Below are 24,775 nucleotides of genomic sequence, written 5' to 3'. Positions count from 1 at the left end.
TATCGGTGTGTACAATCAAGTCGGTGCCTTCCCGTGATACTGAGAGGTACCTGAAACACATAACACATAACACGGTAAGCACGAAGCTTAGTGAGTTCCCTAAAATACCACACATATCTGATTAGCCTCTCATGGCTATACTCTAATAAGACCCTCCGGTCAATGTGTCTCAGTGGGACCCTCCAGTCCCACAACTCTAATGGACCCTCCGGTCATAACTCGGTAAGCTAAGAATAATACACAACACAATCAGAAAGACATAATGCAGGATATCACAATACTCAATATAACACATAAAACCCTTCGGTTACACAAAGATTACCCCATACTCCCTGCCTTGACCAAGCCCTAAAGTCAACAGAAATCAACACTTGAGTTAACTGTCCATGTTGATCTGACTCGCCGAGTGCATCTATGTGTGTAACACCCCATTTTGAAAAGTACTTCGATTGTGGTTTCCGATGCCTAGGGTATAAGTGATTCGGTCTTTTATGGGGTCTCGGGTTTTATCCGGAAGGTTTCAGGCTTGGGGGTGTGGCTAGGAGCGTATGGCTTCCCACCACATTTTCATGGATATCAAGTTCGTCGGAAACGGACTTAGAATAAAGGAGTTATGGCATTTTGAAGTTATTGTCAATTTTCGCCCCTAATGGAGTTTTGTGACAAGGCAGCCCATGCATGCAAGGAATACATGCGTGTGTTTAGTTGGGTACGCCCAGCAGAGGCTGGGCTACGCCCAGCGTATCAGGATATATGGTCGCGGGTGTGGAGAGGCGTACGCCCAACGTACGAGAAGTACGCCCAGCGTACGCTCAGAGTCCTCAAAACCTAATTTTTAGGGTATGCCACTATATAAAGAAGATTATACCCACAAGGTCCAGCCTCCTTCTCATCTTTACACAGCCACCACGAAACACTAATCCTCCCTTGAGTGTTCTTGGAGCTTTGGAGGTCATTAGAGAGCATTTTGGTGTTGTGAAGCCATTTTTCAAGCAAGTGAAGAATATAGCAAGGTTGTGGATCAAAGGGGAAGCAGTAGATCCAAGATTGTGGTTCCATTTCAGATCATTTTGAGGTATAAAGTCTGAGACTTTCCTCAAGTATGCTTAGATCTATGTTAATGGAGTTTTTGGACCTTTTGGGTCCCAAGTATGGACCCTTATGATTCAACTCGTTTTCTAAGTCCATGGTTGCCACCCTTAGTGTCATATGAGTCCCATGAGCAGTAAAGTTTCAACCTTTAGGGTCCATTTGTGACCATGCATGAGATCTAGCCCTTTCCATGGAAGTTTGTTGTCATATTTCAAGTTTGGGCTCATTTGGTGGGTTGCAAGCCACCAAGTAATCAACTTTATGGATTAAGACGTTAAAGAGGACTTGGATCTGTAATTATAGCTTCTGGAATGGAGTATTAAGCAACTAATGGGAAAAGTAGCTTAACAAAGGAGTACGACCCGCGTACTCTTCAGATATGGGTTTGGTTTGTTTTGGGCCTCGGTTTGGGCCATGTAGGGGATTTTGGTTCTTTGGGCCTTAGTGGGCCATCAGAACTCAGATAATGTGGGCCAAGAAAATGTTTGGGGATAGGGTAATGCCTATTAGAGGGTTTGGGCCCAATTTGGCAAATTGGGCTATTAGTGGGCCACTAGTGGGTTTGGGAAGCCTACCTAGCATTGGGCCATTTTTAGAACATGGTTTGGGCCTTAGATATGGACCATGTTGGACTAGGGGTAAAATTGTCATTTTACCCTAAGAAGGATTATTGATTTGGACTAAGTGATATTTTGGTATTGGTAGCTCGGGGAGCCGAATTATCAGCAGCTCAGGAATTACCAGATAGCAGCCAGAAAGGTATCAGCAGGACTTCAGCAGTGCAAGGTGAGTTTCCTCACTGTGTGCCTGGGTCTAAGGCCACAATGTCGGCCCATTATGTTTGTGTATAATAGGAAGACCCGGGGGTTAGCCCTGGGCACTGTATGTTATATGTTTCGGATCACGATCCGATGCCGGGCGAGGCCCGAGGAATGTTAGTATGCTAGAGGTCTTTGTGATTCTTGCATGTATCCGTACGATAGGTTCCAGACCAAGGTCCGTTGATGGGGCAAGCCCGAGGAAGACTTGTAAGTGCATGTTAGATTATACTTGTTGTCTTTGTGATACTTGTATGTGCCTGGTAGGGAGGTGAGTGTGGGCGAGGTGCCGTATCTCATCACTAGCTGAGTATGGATGGGGTTCCATATCTTAATATTAGCAGAGTTGGGGTGAGGCCTGAGAGTAGTGAGTGTGGGCGCGGGCCCGTATCTCATTGACAGCAGGAGTGTGGACGGGGTTCCATAGCTCATCAGTAGTAGACCAGGGGCGGGGCCCAAGTTAGGCGAGGCCATAGAACAAAAGTATAGTAGAGTATGTTTCTTTATGTGCTAGTATGTTATATGTTGTATGCGTATAGCGGGCGACGCCTAGAGACAGGAGGGGCCTAAGAGATACAGATCTGTATACCGAGCGGGGCTCGATGCTTATGAGAACTGTGGTGCATGCAATCAGCCGAGCTCAAGTAAGTTCTCCCAAATTACCCATACATGTTTGTTTAGATATGATATGCTTATGAGAACTGCATGCTAGATTAGGGCTAACGATCTAGGAGGATGCCTTATGTGCCTGTTATATGTGTATGAGCTTTGTGAGTTACATGCTAGTACAGGTTCCTGATATGTGGACAGAAGTGCTTGATTATGTTCCTGGTTAGATTTTCCGTTGGTCTGAATGTTGCTTGCTTTGTGCTTTGTGGGGCTCTGTGTGATGGGAGTTAGCCATTAGGTGAATACGTCAAGTCACATGTGATCAGGGTTGAATAATCTCAGAGTGTTGGATTTGGCCCTATTGCGTAGCTGTCGTTTGAGTCTAACCGTTGTAGGGAAGAATCCTTTACTCGAGGACTGGGTTGGGTTATAGATTTCCCTAGGGTAAGCCTAGGATGAGATTAGTGCTGGGAGCAGTAGTAGTAGTGCAAGGGACTTGGTGGAGCCAAGGCAATCTTTGAGGAAAGTACGGATAGATGTGGAAGGTAGTAGGGCCCATACTACTGAAAGCAGAGGATCTATACTCGAATCAAAGAGGGTTGAGATAAAACCAGGGAACTTGTAGGGGGTGTGTGATCCCTCAGTAGTGATAAGTATTTTTATGATTATTATGATATGTTGCAGAATGGTGACGCTACGGCGTAGACCAGTTGGCGATTCAGGCGCCGGTGAGGGATCGGGCTCTGGCTCAGGAGTCGAGCAGCTCGGGGAGCAGATGAGGGAGTTTATTTCAGCAGAGGTTACGTACAGTATTCTAGACCAGACTCCTGTGATCTTTGGATTGGTCAAGGAGGGTATTTTAGAGCTTCTGGATGAGAAGCTGGGAGCATTTCGCACTGAGAAGATGGCCATGATGGGGGTGCATACCCTAACATTCTGAGCGTTCAGAGCTTGTGGAGATCCAGATTACCATGGGGATCGAGACCCCATCGCTAGTAGTAGGTGGTTGGCCGATGTTGCCAATGCTTTCCGTACGAGCCGGTGTCCCGAGGGGGACAAGGTCCGACTTGCCTCCTGTATTCTGAAGGACAGAGCACGAGATTGGTGGGAGGAGGTTCTACATGCCATTGGGGATGATGCCGCATTGGACGCGATGACATGGAGTGATTTCTCGGCCATGTTCAAGGTCGAGTTTTCACCGATGATTGAAGTGCAGCAGCTAGCGCGGGAGTTTCAGGACCTCCGCCAGATGACTGAGACTACGGTGGAGATTACCGTCAAGTTTAGGGAGAGGGCTCTTCTTGTTCCGCAGTATGTCACAGACGAGGAGATGAAGAAGACCCAATATCATGAGATGTTGAGGGCTGACATCAGGGAGTTTGTGAGCACGTCCAGCTGTAAGACGCTGGAGGATATGATTGGTCGAGCCAAGGAGAGGGAGATCGACCTAGAGCACCTCAGGAAGAGGAAGACGGATGAGATTCAGGTAGCCACAGGTTCAGGCAAGAGACCCTAGGGGTCAGACTCGAGATCGAGGGACTATCAGAGCCGCAGTCGATGCGAGAAGTGTGGCAGGATGCACGAGGGTGCGTATAGGAGCGGTAGTGGTGGTGATTCTGGCTGCTTCAAGTGCGGTCGGACTGGTCATTTTAGCAGAGATTGTACAGCTACCACCACCCAGGAATCAGACCTGATATGCTTTCATTGCAGTTAGCTGGGCCACAAGAAGGCCTAGTGTCCGAGATTTCTTTCAGCAAGACAGGTGATAGCACCCGCCCCTACGACTTTGTGTTGGGTTTTGAGCATTCTAACACTCCTATGGTGTACATGCAACCCTATAAACCTTGGATCTATGTTTTCTCTATTATACATGCAAATATTAACTATTCCAAGGTTTCATCCTAACTAGCATATTATGAAGCACCTATACTACAAAGTTCTAGTTAGATGACATACCTTTTGATGTAGCTTGATGTCTTCAAGCTTTAAGAGCTTAGCCCCAATAGTATGGAAGCCTCAAATGGAATCACAAATCACCAAAACACCTTGGAAGAACTTGAGAGAATATGTATGCACACTAAAATCGGCTCACTCTTATTTTCACACACTTGTGCCAATTTTGTGAGCCAAGGACCCCTTTATATATTATGGAGGATTAGGGTTACATCCATGTAAACCCTAATACCCATGACCTTTCATTTACATAGGATCCATGGGTTAAAAGCTCCATGGACCATCCATGAAATCTTAGCCCAACCTAAATGAACTTGGCCCATTCCATATATATAAGAGTCCATATTTAATTAGTTCTTTTTGATCACTTAATTAATTCTAAATTAGTTCTTGATCAATACTAATTAAATAATATGATTCCATATTAATATATTAGAACTTATAATATATTAATATAAATCATAAATATACTATTCTCAAAAGACTATCCATATAAATTGTGCCGGTGAAGTGCAACCCAAATGGACCATGCCGGGTCGGGTCAAGTACATACCAAATATAGTTATGGACTTAGACATTAATCCAACAGTCTCCCACTTGGATAAGTCTAAAACTATTATTGAGTATGACTTCAAAACCTAACTGGCAATCGTAGCTCTTAAAGTCGCTGTCGAACTCTGACCTTGTCAATGACTTGTCCATTAGATAAGGGATCATATATTCCTCCATTCTAGATATCATATGGACTGAGACATGGATTATAATCATTCTCTCTGTCCATTTGTTGTTTCCCGATTTTCGATTTATGATGACTGACTGATTGAACAAATCAAATCAGTCCTGGCTTGGCCAAGCACTCACATGTGTCATCGCTAAATCATCGAGGGGCCCACAGATATCGCTTTTATCCCGAAGGTAAAAGGAATGGATAAACTTCGACTCATATGGCTTGTTCTACTACTTGTTGAATCATACACAAAGGCACGTTTTATAACATCGAGTTACCAAATGCGTTTTCGTGCAATCAATGTATAACCAACTCATAGTAACAACTCATATATCTAGGTTTGAAGAATATAAGATATTATCGTCTCATGATCACTCGTGATAAAATCCATGAAGTGATTCAAATGAGCGTGGGTGGAATCCAATACTCAGAACTTATGAGCACTCATGAGTGTTGTAGCACCGCTTTTTCCAACATCTTAGACCTTTACAAGCCAACCCATGACAGTCTTGATTAATATCTACTTCCAACATATGACTGACTGTGGATAGTTTGAATAACTTAGTCATTCAGGAAGAATGACCTAGTTTATTCTAGAAGTCAAAACATGCAAAATGAAACACAAGAATAAATGAATCAAATATGGTATCAAACCCTATGAATATAAATAGACCACTTTTATTTATCACCATACTGATTACTCATTATTTCATTGTTTCGGTTTTATCAACTTTATACCTGAATTAAAGACACTAGTTGTCCCATGCTCCAAGCATGTACACTATGTTTTTCTAAACAATAGCTTTGCCATACACCAAGTATGCACTCTATGTTTGTCTATGATCCTTACTTTGTGAAATAAACCAATTGAACATAATTTCAATGATTCTAATTTCACACTCCCAAATCCTTATCGAAAAATGTGAGAATTTCAAATTCCTATCATTTATCGAAATCTGTTTAGATTTTAAACTTATATGCACTGACCCTCCTGTAATGAATATGTACAAAGTCAGAAAGACTTGTCAACAGTCATTATAAGGTATTCCAAAGGAGATCAACTCCATGGAAACTAAGTCTCATATTCAAAGTACATTGCTTTGGACATGCTTCTTGCATTAAGTTTTCTAATCTTACACAGATAACTTCCACCTATGGAGACAACTCCATATTCTCATTTTGACTATCACTTCTGAACAAGAGATGCCTCTTTTCAGAATATGTCAATATGGTCCTTCCAAAATTAGCACTATACTTCCAACTGTCCCTGAGCAACCAATCTTTGGTAAACCTCAGATTGTCCTCGACAATTGCTTAATCATTTTAGTCATATCCAATTCTAGACCTTTTCCCTTCTTAATGCCTCTGGGCATTTGGAAAAATTTAGAAATGACAAATATTATAGCACATGCAATCGATCCTGTACCCAAAGCAAATGGTATACGATTCATGATGTCTCACATAAAGACATGATTCTAGACCAGTCTTTTGCTACAATATTTTTATTTGCCATGTTTTCAAAAATTGACTATGAAGAGGGATGCCGTAATCATAATCGAATTTTGAGAACGCAATATATAGAATTTCCGTAAGTTGAACCAATCCAACATGAAATTCATATATATATTCTTGACTAAAGATGATTAAGGTCTCAATCTAAGCCTTTAGAACTGAAATGAAGTATATCCTCTCCCTTAATTATAGCAAAACAACTTTTTCAATCCCTGCAGCCTCACTAATTGAAACTTTTGTTTTCTATAATTAACATTGCTAACTTGCAACACTAACAATAATTATCATGCTCCCACTAACATGATGATTATTAGCATAACACTTATGCTCCCAGTAGCTTTGACATGTACTCAGAAATCAGCTGGACTTCTAGAAATCAATACTTTATTGACTTTCTTACCAAAGTTCAGATTTCTGATACGAGATGCTTTGATAAAACTTTATCAAAATCATACACCTTTTCTTAGATAGCATGCATGTGTGTCTAAACAATTTCAGAACTATGAAAAGGGATGTCGTAATCATAGTCTCAATTGTTTAGACCTTTTGCCATCTGCTTCAAATCTACTTGGTGGAAGTGTTTCCTCACCATCATTTTCATGAATCGGAGAGAAACCTTATGGCCCTTAGATTTTATGGTGAATGTGTTCTTATCCATGTGAATCGTCAAAACCATAGTCACAAGACAAGGATAATGACAAATCCAAACTCATATGGACTGAACTTATGCAATCTTAACTTCTTGCCACCTTGCAGTACAGGGCCTGCCATTGCTTCCAAGTTGTTATGCAACCAATTGAGAACTTTCAGAACTCCTATGCAAAGCCAACTTTAACTGGAATGGGCACAGAATATGTCAACACGATAGGTTATAAACCTCAAGTCGTGTGCTAGTGAAGAACCTCAGGTTTTATTCTTGATTAGTTCTTGAAATTCTTTTTAGGATCTTTAAGACTCCCACTGTCCTCTTGACATATAAGACTATCTTGCCAAATATTCAAGAGATAGTGCGGAATCTTTATCAAGAAAAACACTTCACACAATTGGCCTTAGTTGGTCTTTGTTTTATCCAAAACATCACAACTTACCAATTTCAAATATACAAGAGTAGGACACTTTTACTCTTACATTTGACAAGTGTTTTAAACCTTTCTTTAAGATATGTCACTCAAGTTACAATCTTGGAGTATGACTCTAAGAATTGTTTTGGAACGAAGTATGACTCATCTTCCTGATCTAACCATTTCAACAATTCATGACTCCCCTTCTTAGTCATAAGAATGCACTAAGATGACCTTTAGAGGACTAATTGTGATATGATTTCTAAATCATTAAGATGATCACACACAAGATACTAAAGTACTCTCCCATCTTTTTCAGATTTGAGAAACTTTTATCTTTCTGCCTAATTTGATTCTTCTCATTCGTTCTGCCATACATTGAGACTTTTCCAATGTTTTAGAATTATACTTAAACTTGTAAGTATAACCATATTTACTAAACTTTAGTAAATCATGACGAATAGTCTTAACGAGCTTTGTGGTGGACATGACCAGTGCACAAGAATGTGTACTCAATCCCTTTAGTCCTTCACTTGATTCACACATCCATGTGAATAAGTCTTAATTTTCCAATGCTTGAAAGTTCTCATTCATCATACTATTCAACTTGCATGATTCCAAGTTTCTATCCAACTGAAGCCTTGGGAATGAGAATCTTTCCTTATTTGGTAAATTATGACACTACCACAAACGAAAGAATCAAGTCCATTTTTTTTCAAATATTGCTATCAATGGAATCATATAAACAACCATTTTTCACAAATGCCACTTGTAAGGATATTTAAAATAAATATAAAATTAAAACCTTTTATTTTATTTCAAAACTTTGCGGAAAAAACTTATCCTTACAGTGCAAATGCATATGAAACACTTGTTGTTATCTATTCCTAAGCAATATATCATAACTCCTAAGTAACAGCTTCAAAAATTCTGATCACCAAACCATGCGATCGAAATCTATCTTCGCGATCAGAATCAGCATATACTTCCTTTAAGTTTCTTCACATTTCTTTGATTCTTAAAACATCAACATGTGACCCAGTCACATCATGTAACAAGAATCTCAGAATAGAAACTTAACAGAGTTAGATAGTGGACTTTACCTAAAGTAGAGTCAAACTTCTTAGCTTGATCAACCTTATGATCTTTCAGGTAAATAGGCAGCTTCGCAATCAATGCCCCTTCCTTTGGCAAGATAAACATATGGACTCTTTGGTAATGGAACTATCTCAGACTTAGCCTTTCTCTTTACCATTTGGTCAACCTAGTTGACTATGGTCAAACCCTTTCTTTGGGATGAGAAGGCAATGTCCATTGGGAAGTTGATCTCCTAATCAATTTGCTTTACTAGTCCTCAAAGCATTGCTGACCAAGAAAATAGATAAGATCATTAAGGGTCATGTCATAGTCTATTTCATAGTAGTCCCAAAGGAACTCACTATGTGACTTAGAAAGTGATTGAACATCCAACTTTCTCAAGACTTTGACACCCAACTCTCCCGGCTTGTCAATATGTGACTTCATCTCTAAGATGTGATCACACCTAGACCTTCCCTTGCCATTAGGGCTTGAGTGACCTTGAACTTGTGGGTTAGGGAGAATAATTGGAGGAGGTGGAGGAAGTAAAGTTCCAAGAGATTTGGGAAGATCATAGATGTCTGAACTCGACATCTTTTGGGAGATATTCAAGATAGTTGATCTAAAGTCCTTAATATAACACCCAATATGAAATATTAAGGCTAGGATCCAACAACCTATTTATAACTGGAAGAGGGATGCCGTAATCCGAGTTATAAAATAGTTGAAGGTAGGTAAATGACGATTTACCAATTTCCACCATGAAAAACGAAATAATTTAATTAGGTTTTTTACTTGGATTTAAAACTCCTAGATCTTTTGAGATTCATTGAACTTTTCAATGGCATGTTTCAATCTCGAGTGTCCCTTCAGGTTTTGTGACTGGGATGCCGAGGATCACAAAACAAGGTGTGAAGTAACCATGCAAATATACTTGGTACCCTTAATATTTACCCCTCAATCGATGTGCCGGTTAACCACACATGCTCCAACGATACTATGATAAACATTAAGTTACCCTTTGCCTACCTTGTTAAGTCCAGGTTAGTGTGCCGGTTAACCACACACGCTCCACTAACAGCTTAAACAAAGTGCAAAGTGTAATTTCATGGATTAGCACCTTATTCACATTTTCCTAAGTAACTAAGATTGGGAATTTATAAGTGTTTAGTTGCTTAGTATTTATCATTAATACTTTTAATGAAGGGAGAATTATAGTCCTTGTCCTACCTGTTCGGCTAACGACCCTCCACCAGTCAAGGAAGCAGTGGATGAGAGTGGACACCCATTAAGCTGCCATTTTATAGGCAACAACCTTATACCCCCCTTATAGACCGGCTTCGTGAATGAGGCCTACTAATGGTAAGACGACTTGCTCTTATATATATATATATATATATATATATATATATATATATATGTTATTAACTTATAATATTATAAAGTATAAGGGTTGAATTTTAAATTTTAAAATTCTAAGGGCTTAACTTGGAATTAAAGAATTCTTGAGGGAAACTTTACATATTCCAAAACTTGAGGGCAAGTTTTGAAAATATTCAAAACTAATTGATTCCATAACTTATGTGTTTAAAGTAGTTTTAATTAAAAAACTCTTCAAGTTCCATAACTTGAGGACAAGTTATGGAAGACTTTAAACTAATAAAAGAATGTAACTTTTCTTTATTTTTTGTAACTTATGGAACTAATTAAGGTTACACATTTTATTACTTAATGAAGTGACTCTTGAACCTCCATAACTTGAGGACAAGTTATGGAGTCATAAAACCATTCAATGAAGACAAGACTCTTCATTTTTGTAACCTTTGCCAACTTTTATGAGTTTTATGAAACTTTAATGTGACTTTTCATGTAACTTGAGGACAAGTTACACAAACACATTTTAGAATCATCTCTTAGATTAAAATGGATTGAAAACAACAATTTATAATAATTTTTCTATTTAATCTAAGCAACTCATAAGAACAAGATAATTTAATCAAACCTTTTCATGTAATTAGACTAACCATTAAACTAATACAAAACATGAATCTATTGACAATTATCTTTGAAATTGGATTAGAATGAACATTACCACATCAAAACAGGTTTATAGGTTCAAAAACAGCTTATGGTAATGTTCCTAGTCCATTTCTAGCCAAAAAAACTCGAAGATATGCTGTCAGGGGCTCCTACTCGTTGAGTGTATGAACCTACTCGACAAGTAGGATGAGTTTCTTCATGGACTCGGCGAGTTCATCAGTAGACTCGGCGAGTCCAGTGCTCAGACAGCCCGAAAATCGACTTTTTCAGCATTTTTCAGCACTTTGCATCAAGTATAATTGAAAACAAGCCTAGGCTCTGATACCACTGTTGGGTTTTGAGCATTCTAACACTCCTATGGTGTACATGCAACCCTATAAACCTTGGATCTATGTTTTCTCTATTATACATGCAAATATTAACTATTCCAAGGTTTCATCCTAACTAGCATATTATGAAGCACCTATACTACAAAGTTCTAGTTAGATGACATACCTTTTGATGTAGCTTGATGTCTTCAAGCTTTAAGAGCTTAGCCCCAATAGTGTGGAAGCCTCAAATGGAATCACAAATCACCAAAACACCTTGGAAGAACTTGAGAGAATATGTATGCACACTAAAATCGGCCCGCTCTTATTTTCACACACTTGTGCCAATTTTGTGAGCCAATGACCCCTTTATATATTATGGAGGATTAGGGTTACATCCATGTAAACCCTAATACCCATGACCTTTCATTTACATAGGATCCATGGGTTAAAAGCTCCATGGACCATCCATGAAAGCTTAGCCCAACCTAAATGAACTTGGCCCATTCCATATATATAAGAGTCCATATTTAATTAGTTCTTTTTGATCACTTAATTAATTCTAAATTAATTCTTGATCAATACTAATTAAATAATATGATTCCATATTAATATATTAGAACTTATAATATATTAATATAAATCATAAATATATTATTCTCAAAAGACTATCCATATAAATTGTGTCGGTGAAGTGCAACCCCAATGGACCATGCCGGGTCGGGTCAAGTACATACCAAATATAGTTATGGACTTAGACATTAATCCAACACTTTGAAGATCACCGACGGCCGTCAGGTCCAGGCAGAGGCGCCTGCGGCGGGGAGCAGGGCATTCCAGTTCATTGCAGAGGAGACGCGAGCAGCCCCTGATGTGGCAGGTGCGTATCTTTCACTTTCCTATCATCTTTTATTTGTGAATTATTTGTTATGGTACTGCATTGATGTTAGTTAATGTACTTCGTAATTATGTTTTCTGCTTATGATTAAGTTATATGTCATCTGCATACCTTGGATGTTACAGTAGTAGTTCGAAGATGTTTCCCTTAAGAGCAGGTTCTCAGGATGCAGTCACTGTAGCAAGTGTTGTTGGATAAGGTGTCTAAGTCCATAACTATATTTGGTATGTACTTGACCCGATTTAGCATGGTCCATTTGGGTTGCATGGCATCAGAACAATTTGGATAGACTTTTGTGAGAAGAGGATATTTATGATTTATTAATATATTATAAGTTCTAATATATTAATATGAAATCATATTATTTAATTAGTATTGATCAAGAATTAGTTTGGAATTAATTTTGTGATAAAAAAAAAGATTAATTAAATAAATGGGGATTGATTTGGTAAATCATTCATTCTTATAAAGTGGGTTTATGATCCAGAGTTCTTCATGTTGGGCTAAACCCACATGGTGACCCATGGATACTCCATGGAGGTCAAAACCCATGGATCATGAGGAATGTGGAAAGTCATGAGTTACATGGTGTAACCCTAATGTGCACATTATATAAAGAAGCCTCATACTAGCAAAATCGAACTTTAGATACACAAGTGAGGGCTAGCCGATTTTGGAGCAATATAATCTTTTCTAAAGTTATTCCAATTGTTGGTGGTATTGTGTGAAGCATTTGAGGCATCACATTTGGGGAGGCTCACAAAGTCTTAAGGAATCAAAGCTACAAGAAAGGTATGTCATTCTACTAGAATTTTGTATCACATATACCCCATGATATGCTAGTTATGATGAAACATTGGAAAAATGAAAGTTTGCATGTATAATAGAGAAAACATAGATCCAAGGTTTCTAGGGTTGCATGCACACCATAGGAGTGTTAGAATGCTCAAAACCCAACAAGTGTGAGTGGGGCTCGGGTGGTGTTCTATTAGTCTTCAAGAGTGGTTCGGATTTGGTATTGGTTAGTTTTGGAGCTCCATCAATGGTAAGAGTTGGTTGTCAGTAGATCGACCCTTTAGATGGAGAGAAGGATTGGGAATCCTTTCCAAGCTGTGAGCTATAGGGATCTAGTTGAATCGAAGTGGGGGAGAACTATCCCAAAGGTCAGGAGCAGAAGTAAGTGCAAAATTGGGATGAGTTCGCAACTTTGTTGGGAAGGAAAGCAACCCAAGTGGCTGTTTGAATAGAGGAGCGTGCGAGTTGGGAGTTTGGGAAACTTCCCAACATTGAGTTCGTGTATTCACGGTAGATGATAACTGGTTGGGAACCGGGTGGGAGATTTTCTCGGCAAGATGCGAGTTAGTCAGGATGTAAGACTACGGGATCTCTGTAGCATTCCCCAGCAGTTAGGCAGAGCGGGAAGAGTAGTAAGGTTGTGGGATAGCCGTAGCATTTTGTTAGCAGCTAGTTAGAGGAGTGTGGGCGAGGGCCCGTATCTCCTAGTTAGTGGAGTGTGGGCGAGGCTCGTATCTCCTAGATAGCATCGTAGAGATTGAGGAAGGATAGTTCGTTGAGTTTCAGGATGGAGTTGGTTCTGCATAGCCCTAGATAGGTGGGACATGTGGGGGAGGCCACTCTGAGATATAGTTTGGGTGAGACCTGTGGGCGAGGCCCGTGTGCTTGTATCAGCACAGGTGAGACCTGGTAGAGACCGTAGGGTCAAGGTAGAGGATCGAGGATCCCAGGACTTATAAATCCAGAATGGCAAAGTAGATAGAGCAGGTTTAGATAGCCAAAGTTTCTTTAGAAGTCGCTGGGAGGGACTGAGGGATTAAGCTTGGGGTCAGTAACCGGTGGGAGTCTGGTAACCTAGATGATGGCAGACCAGTTGGGACCAGGGTGGTCCCGGTTCATTCGGAAAGCGGATAAGAGTCAGCAGGAAATTCGGTCAGGTAGTGATAAGAGAACTTTTGCGTGGAACAGCCAGTTGACTGAGTGGTGCTACTCCCCTCACAGCAGGGTCGAATAATCTCAGAGGGAAGGATTTGATTCTGTTGCGCAGCTCTCGTTTGAGTCTAACCGTTGCAGGGATGAATCGTTTACTTGAAGGGTTATCTTATCCATTCGTTGGGATGGGCGCTCAGCACTGAGGCATGATAAGAGGAAGTACTCAGTAAGTAGCAGTGAGAGGACAGCACTGCGAGTGACTGTAGATTTAGTTACATCGAAGTGTTGTCCCACACAGAGATAGAGAAGGTTGTTGCTTATGGAAAGCTGACTTGGGAAGGCCAATAGAAGCGGTCCTCCGAGGATTGGACAGAGCAGACAGAGTATGCATTGTATCAAAACGCCGTCAGAGGCTGCGGGGTAGTTGTCCATAACGGACTTCGAGGACGAAGTCCAATTTAAGTGGGGGAGAGTTGTAACACCCCGTTTTGAAAAGTACTTCGATTGTGGTTTTGGAGGCCTAGGGTATAAGTGATTCGGTCTTTTATGGGGTCTAGAGTTTTATTCGGAAGGTTTTAGGCTTGGGGGTGTGTCTAGGAGCTTAGGGCTTCCCGCCACATTTTCATGGATATCAAGTTCGTCGGAAACGGACTTAGAATAAAGGAGTTGTGGCATTTTGAAGTTATTGTCAATTTTAGCCCCTAATGGAGTTTGGTGACAAGGCAGCCCATTCAAGCAAGGAATGCATGTGTGTGTTTAGCTGGGTATGCCCAGTGTAGGCTGGGTTACGCCCAACATATAAGGATATATGGTCGCTGGTGCATAGAGGCATACGCCCAGCGTACGAGAAGTACACCCAACATATGCTCAGCGTCCTCAAACCCTAATTTTTAGGGTATGCCACTATATAAAGAACCTTATACCCTCAAGGACCAACCTACTTCTCATCTTTAGACAGCCACCATGAAACCCTAATCCTCCCTTGAGTGTTCTTGGAGCTTTGGAGGTCATTAGAGAGCATTTTCGTGTTGTGAAGCCATATTTCAAGCAAGTGAAGAAGATAGCAAGGTGGTGGATCAAAGGGGAAGCAGTAGATCCAAGATTGTGGTTCCATTTCAGATCATTTTGAGGTATAAAGTCTGAAACTTTCCTCAAGTATGCTTAGATCTATGTTAATGGAATTTTTGGACCTTTTGGGTCCCAAGTATGAACCTTTATGATTCAACTCGATTTCTAGGTCCAGGGTTGCCACCCTTAGTGTCATATGAGTCCCATGAGCAGTAAAGTTTCAACCTTTAGGGTCCATTTGTGACCATGCATGAGATCTAGCCCTTTCCATGGAAGTTTGTTGTCATATTTCAAGTTTGGGCTCATTTGGTGGGTGGCAAGAGACCAAGTAATCAACTTTATGGATTTAGACGTTGAAGAGGAATTGGATCTGTAATTGTAGCTTCTGGAATGGAGTATTAAGCACTTAATGGGAAAAATAGCTTAATAAAGGAGTACGCCCCGCGTACTCATCAGATATGGGTTTGGTTTGTTTTGGGCCTCGGTTTGGGCCATGTAGGGGATTTTGGTTCTTTGGGCATTAGTGGGCCATCAGAAGTTAGATACTGTGGGCCAAGAAGATGTTTGGGCATAGGGTAAGACCCATCAGAGGGTTTTGGCCCAATTTGGCAAATTGGGCCATTAGTGGGCCACTAGTGGGTTTGGGAAGCCTACCTAGCGTTGGGCCATTTTTAGAACATGGTTTGGGCCTTAGATATGGACCAAGTTGGACTAGGAGTAAAATGGTCATTTTACCCTAAGAAGGATTATTGATTTGGACTAAGTGATATTTTGGTATTGGTAGCATGGGGAGCCGAAGGATCAGTAGCTTAGCAATTGGCAGATAGCAGCCAGAGAGGTATCAACAGGAATTCAGCAATGCAAGGTGTGTTTCCTCACTGTGTGCATGGGGCTAAGGCCACAATGTCGGCCCATTATGTTTGTGTATAATAGGAAGACCCGGGGGGTTAGCCCTGGGCACTGTATGTTATATGTTCCGGATCACGATCCGATGTCGGGCGAGGTCCGAGGAATGTTAGTATGCTATAGGTCTTTGTGATTCTTGCATGTGTCCGTACACTAGGTTTCGGACCAAGGTCCGATGCCGGGGCAAGCCTGAGGAAGACTTGTAAGTGCATGTTAGATTATACTTGTTGTCTTTTTGAGACTTGTATGTACCTGGTAGGGAGGTGAGTGTGGGCGAGGTCCCGTATCTCATCACTAGTTAAGTATGGATGGGGTTCCATATCTCAATATTAGCAGAGTAGGGGCGAGGCCCGAGAGTAGTGAGTGTGGGCGGGGGCCTGTATCTCACTGACAGCAGGAGTGTGGACGGGCTTCCATAGCTCATCAGTAGTAGACCAGGGGCGGGCCGCAAGTTAGGCGAGCCCTTAGAACATAAGTATAGTAGAGAATGTTTCTTTATGTTCTAGTATGTTATATGTTGTATGTGTATAGTGGGCGAGGCCCAGAGACAGGCGGGGCCAAATAAAGACAGATATGTATACCGATTGGGGGTTGATGTCAGGCGGGGCCTGATGTCGGGCGGGGCCCGATGACGGAGCAAGTACGATGTCTGGCAAGTCCCGATGCAGTGGGCGGGGGCCCAATATGTGGTTATGTGTATAGTATGTGGTAGCGGAGGAAAGAGCTCGGGTTGACTACATCACACACACCAAGAAGTTTTAGCCTGGGATGTTTACTCTGATAAAACGAACATGTTTTGAAATGATACTCTGATTTGATATAACCACTTATGTTTATGATTGATAATTATGGCTTGATGAAAGATTTGAAAATGAAATTTTTGGTCTGGATTTTTGGGACGTTACAATGTTACTCGCCGAGTCCCCCTTGTTCCTTCAGATCATTGCGGAAACCCAACATAACTCGTCGAGTTGTCCCGTCAACTCGCTGAGTTACCCATGTCCAGGCATATCGGGGAAAACCCTAGCTGACTCGTCGAGTCATCTCTTTGACTCTTTGAGTCCCATAAATCAAATTCTCATTCAGACATTTTAAGGCAGATCTACCCCTCCAAACTCTAGATCTAGCCTCCCAAGGTTCGAATGTCACGTAAAGCTTCGATCTTTACGTTCATGCATGGCATGTTTGCTCCATAATGCCAATACAAGCTCTAATTAAGGTGTTTAAGCACAATAACTCTTTCATGGCTGGATAATGTTGGGACCTCTGGACTCTATGGATCTCACAAAGTCCAGATCTGATGTCTCAATGCTTGGCAAGCACAAGCTATACCAAATCTCAAGGAAATATGTAAAAAGCCCCAAAAGTTGCTCATTAACAAGATCTAAACAACATGATAAGCAAGGTGATGACTTTTACCTTCCAACAGAAGCTCCAAGTGAATGAGTACTTGATCTCACAGCCTTTCCTCGTTCCTTGCTTAAAATCTCACTTCTTCTCTTGCAATGATTCACCAAAAACACTCAAATATTAGCTCTATCACTCTCTCTTAGCTCAAATGGCCGATTAGGGTTTCACACAGGGGATTTGGGTAGCTGGTAAGGCGGAAATGAGGACATAAGTTCCTTTAAATAACTCACAACGCCAACTCGGCGAGTCAGCTCTCTGACTCATCGAGTCGGTCTTTAAACCCACGTGCTCAATCTAACTCTACTCGACGAGTCGGACACTCAACTCGTCGAGTCCCTCATTAAATAAATAAATAAATAAAGTACCTGGGAGTCAGGATGTTACAATTATCCCCCACTAGAATCAGAATTCACCCTTGAAGTCATACTCCGAAAATAACTCTGGATACTGCTCTCGCATCTCGGAGTCGGGCTCCCAAGTCCACTCGGACCCCATCCGATGTTGCCATTGGACCTGAACCAGGGGCACATCTTTGTTCCTCAGAACCTTCACTTTCCGACCCAAGATCGCAATCGGCCTCTCGATATAATTTAGGCTCGCATCCACCTGAATGTCCTCTAATGGCACCACCACCGTCTCATCGGCTACACACTTCCTCAACTGAGACACGTGGAAGGTGTTATGATTCTGACTTAACTCTGAAGGTAGCTCTAACCGGTAAGCTACCTTACCTACTCTGGTGATTACTCTGAAAGGGACAATGTATCGGGGCCCCAGCTTGCCCTGTTTCCAGAATCGGATCACCCCTTTCCATGGGGATACCTTCAGGAGGACAAAATCTCCAACCTGGAACTTTAGCTCGGATCGTCGCCGATCTGCGTAACTCTTCTAGTGACTCTGGGTTGTCAGTAACCTCTGTCTGACCTGCTGAATCTACTCATTCGTCTTCAGCACTATCTCAGTGCCAACCATCACTCGCGGCCCTACCTCTCCCCAACAGATGGGAGTCCGACACTTCCTCCCATATAAGAGCTCGAAGGGAGGCATGCCAATACTGGAATGGTGGCTGTTGTTGTAAGAAAACTCAGCCAAAGGAAAATAGGTGTCCCAACTTCCTCCGAAGTCCATAACACATGCACGTAGCATGTCCTCGAGCATCTGAACCGTCCGCTCGCTCTGTCCGTCTTTCTGCGGGTGGTATGCGGTACTGAAATGCAATCGGGTACCCAACTCCTCATGAAATTTCTTCCAGAACCTGGAAGTAAAACGCACATCTCGATCTGACATTATCGAGGTCGGCACTCCATACGGTGCTACCACCTCTCTCACTTAAATCTCGACTAGTTTCTCTATAGAAGAGCTCTCATTGATGGCAAGGAAGTGAGCACTCTTCGTCAACCGGTCTACAATCACCCATATCACGTCAACCCCACGCGCGGTCCTCGGTAGTTTGGTGATAAAATCCATTGAAATTTGTTCCCACTTCCACTGGGGAATCTCTAGAGGCTGTAACGGACCATGTGGACGCTGGTGCTCTGCATTAACCCGGCGCCACCAGTAGTCTCTCTTCAGGTCCAAATACATCTTAGTGGCCCCTGGGTGGATTGAGAATCTCGATCTATGTGCCTCCTCCATCAATATACGACGAGCTCCACCTGTATAGGGCACCCAAATCCGCCTTCGGAAAGTCATAAGCCCACGACTTTCCGTCTCAAACTCGGAAACCTGCCCAATCACCCACTCCCTCTTGCGGTTCTCCAGTCTCACGGCCTCTACCTGGGCCTCTCGAATGATATCTAAGACTGGAGTCATCACTGTCATCCTCATGCACACATCTCAGATCGGAGCACTCGCTGCTCTACGGCTCAGGGCGTCGGCTACCACATTAGCCTTGCCCAGATGATATAATATTTCGCAGTCATAGTCCTTCACTACATCCAACCACCTCCTCTGACTCATATTCAGGTTGGGCTGATCCATGAGATACTTCAGGCTCTTGTGGTCTGTATATATGGTACACCAGACCCTATACAAGTAGTGGTGCCAGATCTTGAGGGCGGACATCACCCCCCCAGCTCCAGGTTGTGGGTGGGATACCTCGTTTAATGAGGCTTCAGCTGCCTCGACACATATGCTATCACGTGCCCCCTCTGCATATATACCACGCCCATCCCGAATATAGAAGCATCACAATAAACCACAAAGTCCTCCACTCCCTCGGAAAGCGCTAACACTGGGGCTTCGCATAATTTATGGCGAAGGGTCTCAAATGAGGCCTGCTGCTCAGGACCCCAAGTAAAAGTAACACCCTTCCGGGTCAACCTGGTAAGAGGAACGGAAATCTTGGAGAAATCTCTGATAAATCTCCGATAGTAGCCGGCTAAACCCAAAAAACTCCTGATCTCGCTCGGGGATCTCGGCACCTCCCATCTCATAACTGCCTCAATCTTGGCCGGGTCGACCAATATCCCATTCTGATTAACAAGGTGTCCCAGGAACTAGACCTCTTGTAACCAGAAATCGGACTTGGAGAATTTGGCATAAAGCCTCTCCGTCCTCAAAACCCCAAGAATCTTTCTAAGATGCTCCTCGTGTCGCTCTCTGGATCTCGAATATACCATAATATCGTCGATGAACACGATCACCGATTGATCCAACATAGGCCTGCACACCCGGTTAATGAGGTCCATGAACACCGCCGGTGCGTTGGTGAGCCCGAAAGGCATCACCACAAACTCGTAGTGCCCATAACGTTTCTTGACCGTCAGCTTGTTCAACTCCCAGTAATCAATACACATCCGGTGTGAACCATCCTTTTTCTTGACAAAAAGGAATGGTGCTCCCCACGGTGAGCTACTCGGTCTGATAAAACCCTTCCCCAATAGCTCTTGGAAATGTGAGGATAACTCCTGCATCTCTGGTGGCGCAAGGCGACAATGTGCCTTGGCAATAGGCGTCGCTCCCGGATCCAAATCGATCCGGAACTCCACCTGCCTCTCGGGAGGCACACTCGGCAACTCCTCGGGAAAAAACATCCGGAAACTTGCACACTATCGGAACCTCGGCCTTTCAGTGGCAATCCGCGTATCCATCACATACGCCAAAAAGCCCTTACAACCCTGTTGTAGACTCTGTCTCGCTCTGGAAGTAGAGCAGAAAGCTGATCCAGATCTAGTACCCTCGCCATACACCATAATCACTCCCCCACTAGGGTCTCGTATAGTCACTAACTGACGCTCACAGTCGATCACAGCTCTAAACCGACTCAACCAGTCCATGCCCACTATGACACAAACATCACCCATCGCGATCGGTACCAGGTCTATCGGGAACTCAACACAAAAAATCTCTAGTACACATCCCCTGATCACATCAGTAGCAAAAACCGCATGCTCGTCGGCTATAGAAACCCTCAGAGGTCGACTGAACGCCTCACGTCGGATACTGATGTGACGACTAAAAGCTAAAGACACGAAGGATCGACTCGCACCCGAGTCAAATAACACCAAAGCAGGTACAAAATTCACAAGAAAAGCACCTACACATAGCACAATATAAGCACAAAATATCTCAAAAGAATATACATAAAGGAAACGTACCGTCCACGACGTCAGGTGCTGCGCGGACCTCCTCCGCTGTCATCTGAAAGGCTCTCCCACGAACCCTCGGTGTCTCGACCTTCGCTGGCCGACTCTCCGTAGCACGTAAAGCAGCAGGTGCAGATTCCTGTGCTGATCCCTGAAGAAGATGGGGGAACTCGACCTTCCGATGGCCAGTCTGGTTGCAGTGAAAGCAAACTAATCTCGGAACAATCCCTCTTTGCCACATTTGTAGCAAATCCCCGCTCGACACGATCCCTCGTGACTCTTTCCGCACTTACCACAAGTGCGACCCTTCTGCCCCCAGTCCTCGTATCAGCGGGCTTAGCCCGCTTCGTCGTCGGCTGCGACTGCACTGGTCTTCGATCCCTACCCCGAGACTCCTCCTCCTACCTGGTCTGTAACTCTAGCTCAACCTCCCTCCGTCTGGCATTGGTCTGAAGCTTATCCAATGCCTTGTACGATGAGTTCGCCACGAAATCTCGTATATCCCTCCTCAATATGCTCAGATACCGGCTCACTCGTGCCTGCTCAGTGGACACGTGTTCAAGGCAAAACAACGCCTTCTCGTGAAACATCCTCGTAATCTCCATCACTTACTCTGTCTTCTGCTTGAGAGACAGAAACTCCTGCGCCAAACGTTCCCTTTCCACCGTGGGAACATACTCATCTCGGAACAACTGGGTGAACCTCTCCCACGTCACTGCAGCATGGTCTGCAGGAGTAAAACTGGTAGTTACAAACTTCCACCAGTCCTTCGCCCCTGCGCGAAGCTGGTTCAGCGCAAACCGATCCCTCAAATGATCAGGACATGAACACGTATAGAAACACCCCTCGATATCAGAGATCCATCTCATAGCAGCAATCGGATCCTATGTCCCATCAAACTCTAGTGGCTTCGTGTTGCTAAACTCCCGAAACAACAACGAGTCACCTCCCTGTGTCCTGGCAGCGGCGACAACTGCGGTGGCTGCAGCAGCAGTCGCCTCAGTAACAGCAGCGTATCGCTCATCAAATGTCTCAATCAGTGTGGTCTTCATAGACCCAAACATCTCAGGAATCGCCTCCCGAATGGATATGGCCACCTCCACGTGAATCATCCTGCGAATCTCATCGTCACTAGTCCCACTGCTCTCGGGGTTGTGGCGTGTACCCACCATGATGTCTCTGAAACACAACACAAAAATCATCAGAGACTCGCTCGAGCATACTCACAGTCGATCACTCATCCCTACTTGTTCCTTAGCATCCTAAGGATTCTTACTTGGATTTCATATAGATATGGTGCTTTCAGTAGTACGGGTCCAATACTACCCTCCACACCAACCTGTAGTCACCCCAAGTCCCCCTCCTAGGATCCCAGTTCACAAGTACTCTAACTCTCACGAATAACAGACTACCCTCTCAGTAGATCTCTCATTTTTCTCATCTAGGTATCTCTCCTAGATTATCTCTTGACTCAGAACTCTCTCTCTCTAAGTGATCCTGCTAGATACTCTCACTCAGCACATACTCAAGGCACATAACAGATAGCAATGACTCCTAGGCTAAGGCATCACAAATCAGGCAGCTCTAGCCCTAAATATGAATTAGTTAGCCTATCCTCTAGCATGCATTACTAATATCTCATAAATATCTCATAACATAAATAAGTAAGGGTATTTTGGGAAATCACCATTTGGGCTCTGGCTGATTGTACACACTGCTCCAACTCGCTTTTCTCTTGAAACTCTTTCTCATTTTTAGAAAAAAATTATTTATTTTAAACTTCTTTCTCAGATCCTCAGTTTGAGTCCAGACACACCCGCAGATATATCCGAATCCCTCAAACCAAGGTTCTGATACCAACTTGTAACAACGTAAATTTTCAAACCAAAATTTTCATTTTTAAAACACACAAAAACTCATAATATATCTCAAAACATAATTGTCTCAAGTGTCAACAAAATCCACATAAAAATGTCACCATCCAAGAATTATCCACATAATCTCGCATCGGTGTGTACAATCAAGCCGGTGCCTTCCCGTGATCCTGAGAGGTACCTGAAACACATAACACATAACACGGTAAGCAAGAAGCTTAGTGAGTTCCCCAAAATACCACACATATCTCATTACCCTCTCATGGCTATACTCTAATAAGACCCGTCGGTCAATGTGTCTCAGTGGGACCCTCCAGTCCCACAACTCGGATGGACCCTCCGGTCCTAACTCGGTAAGCTCAGAATAATACACAGCACAATCACAATGACATAGTGCAGGATATCACAATACTCAATATAACACATAATACCCTCCGGTCACACAAAGATTACCACTCTAGGTAAAGTATAGTGAGAAGACTCACCTCGTAAGCAAGCAAGTAATAATCTCGTACAAGAATCTCGAACTAGCCGCCGCCTAACACATAAGATAATAATCTCTAATTAACACTTAAATCACTACTCGAAATAAACTAGGTTATTCTCTCTCTCAAACTCTTGGAATGAGTAAAAGACCATTTTACCCCTCCATGGTCCCCACAATCCCTGCCTTGACCAAACCTTAAAGTAAACAGAAGCCAACACTCGAGTCAACTGTCCATGTTGACCTGACTCGCCGAGTGCATCTATGTGACTCGCCAAGTCCCCCTTGTTCCTTCAGATCATCGCGAAAACCCAACTTAACTCGTCGAGTTGTCCCGTCAACTCGCCGAGTTACCCATGTCCAAACTCATCGGGGAAAACCCTAGCCGACTCGTCGAGTCAGATTTTTAACTCGTCGAGTCCCTTAAATCAAATTCTCATTCAGACGTTTTAAGGAAGATCTACCCCTCCAAACTCCATATCTAGCCTCCCAAGGTTTAAATGTCACGTAAAGCTTTGATCTTTACGTTCATGCGTGGCATATTTGCTCCATAATGCCAATACAAGCTCTAACTAAGGTGTTTAAGCACAATAACTCTTTCATGGCTAGAAAAAGCTGGGATCTTTCGACTCTATGGACCTCACAAAGTCCATATCTGATGTCTCAATCCTTGGCAAGCACAAGCCATACCAAATCTCAAGGAAATATGGAAAAAGCCCAAAAAGTTCCTCATTAACAAGATCTAAACAACATGATGAGTAAGGTGATGACTTTTACCTTCCAACAGAAGCTCCAAGTGAATGAATATTGGATCTCACTGCCTTTCATTGTTCCTTGCTTGAATCTCACTTCTTCTCTTCCAATGATTCACCAAAACACTCAAATATTAGCTCTTTTACTCTCTCTAAGCTCAAATGGTTGATTAGCGTACTGAGGCCCGCGGGTATTCCAGTCTGATGACTGAGTGGATCCGTTGTATATTGGCATTCTAGTCCGATGACTGATTGGGTTAGGGGTAATTCAGGCCGATGGCTGTGGAGCCCGGGGTATTCCAGTTCGATGACTGATTGGACCCAACATGTTTGTTCGTTAATGTTATGTATTTTGTATGGTTGTACTTTGGGGGAAACTCACTAAGTCTTGGCTTACAGCTTTTGGTTATGGTTTCAGGTACTTCCGATGATCGTGGGAAGGCGAAGGCTTGACCGTACACAACCTAAATTTATGTTGTTGATCTTGGGAAAATTTGTTTTGAATTATGTTTTGGAAACAATGATTTTGTAAACACTTTTATTACTAAATGAGTTAATTTGAATAGTTTAAATTGGTTGTGATTTTTGAGATGTTACAGTTTCATCAGTTGAAACAACCATCTTATGTGGTCACATAGAACAAATCCAGAAC

The sequence above is a fragment of the Lactuca virosa genome, chromosome 4 (genome assembly GCF_052849685.1).
Source record: "Lactuca virosa cultivar CGN04683 chromosome 4, Lactuca_virosa_CGN04683_v6, whole genome shotgun sequence".
Classification (NCBI taxonomy): Eukaryota; Viridiplantae; Streptophyta; class Magnoliopsida; order Asterales; family Asteraceae; genus Lactuca; species Lactuca virosa.
This window is presented reverse-complemented; position numbering follows the sequence as displayed.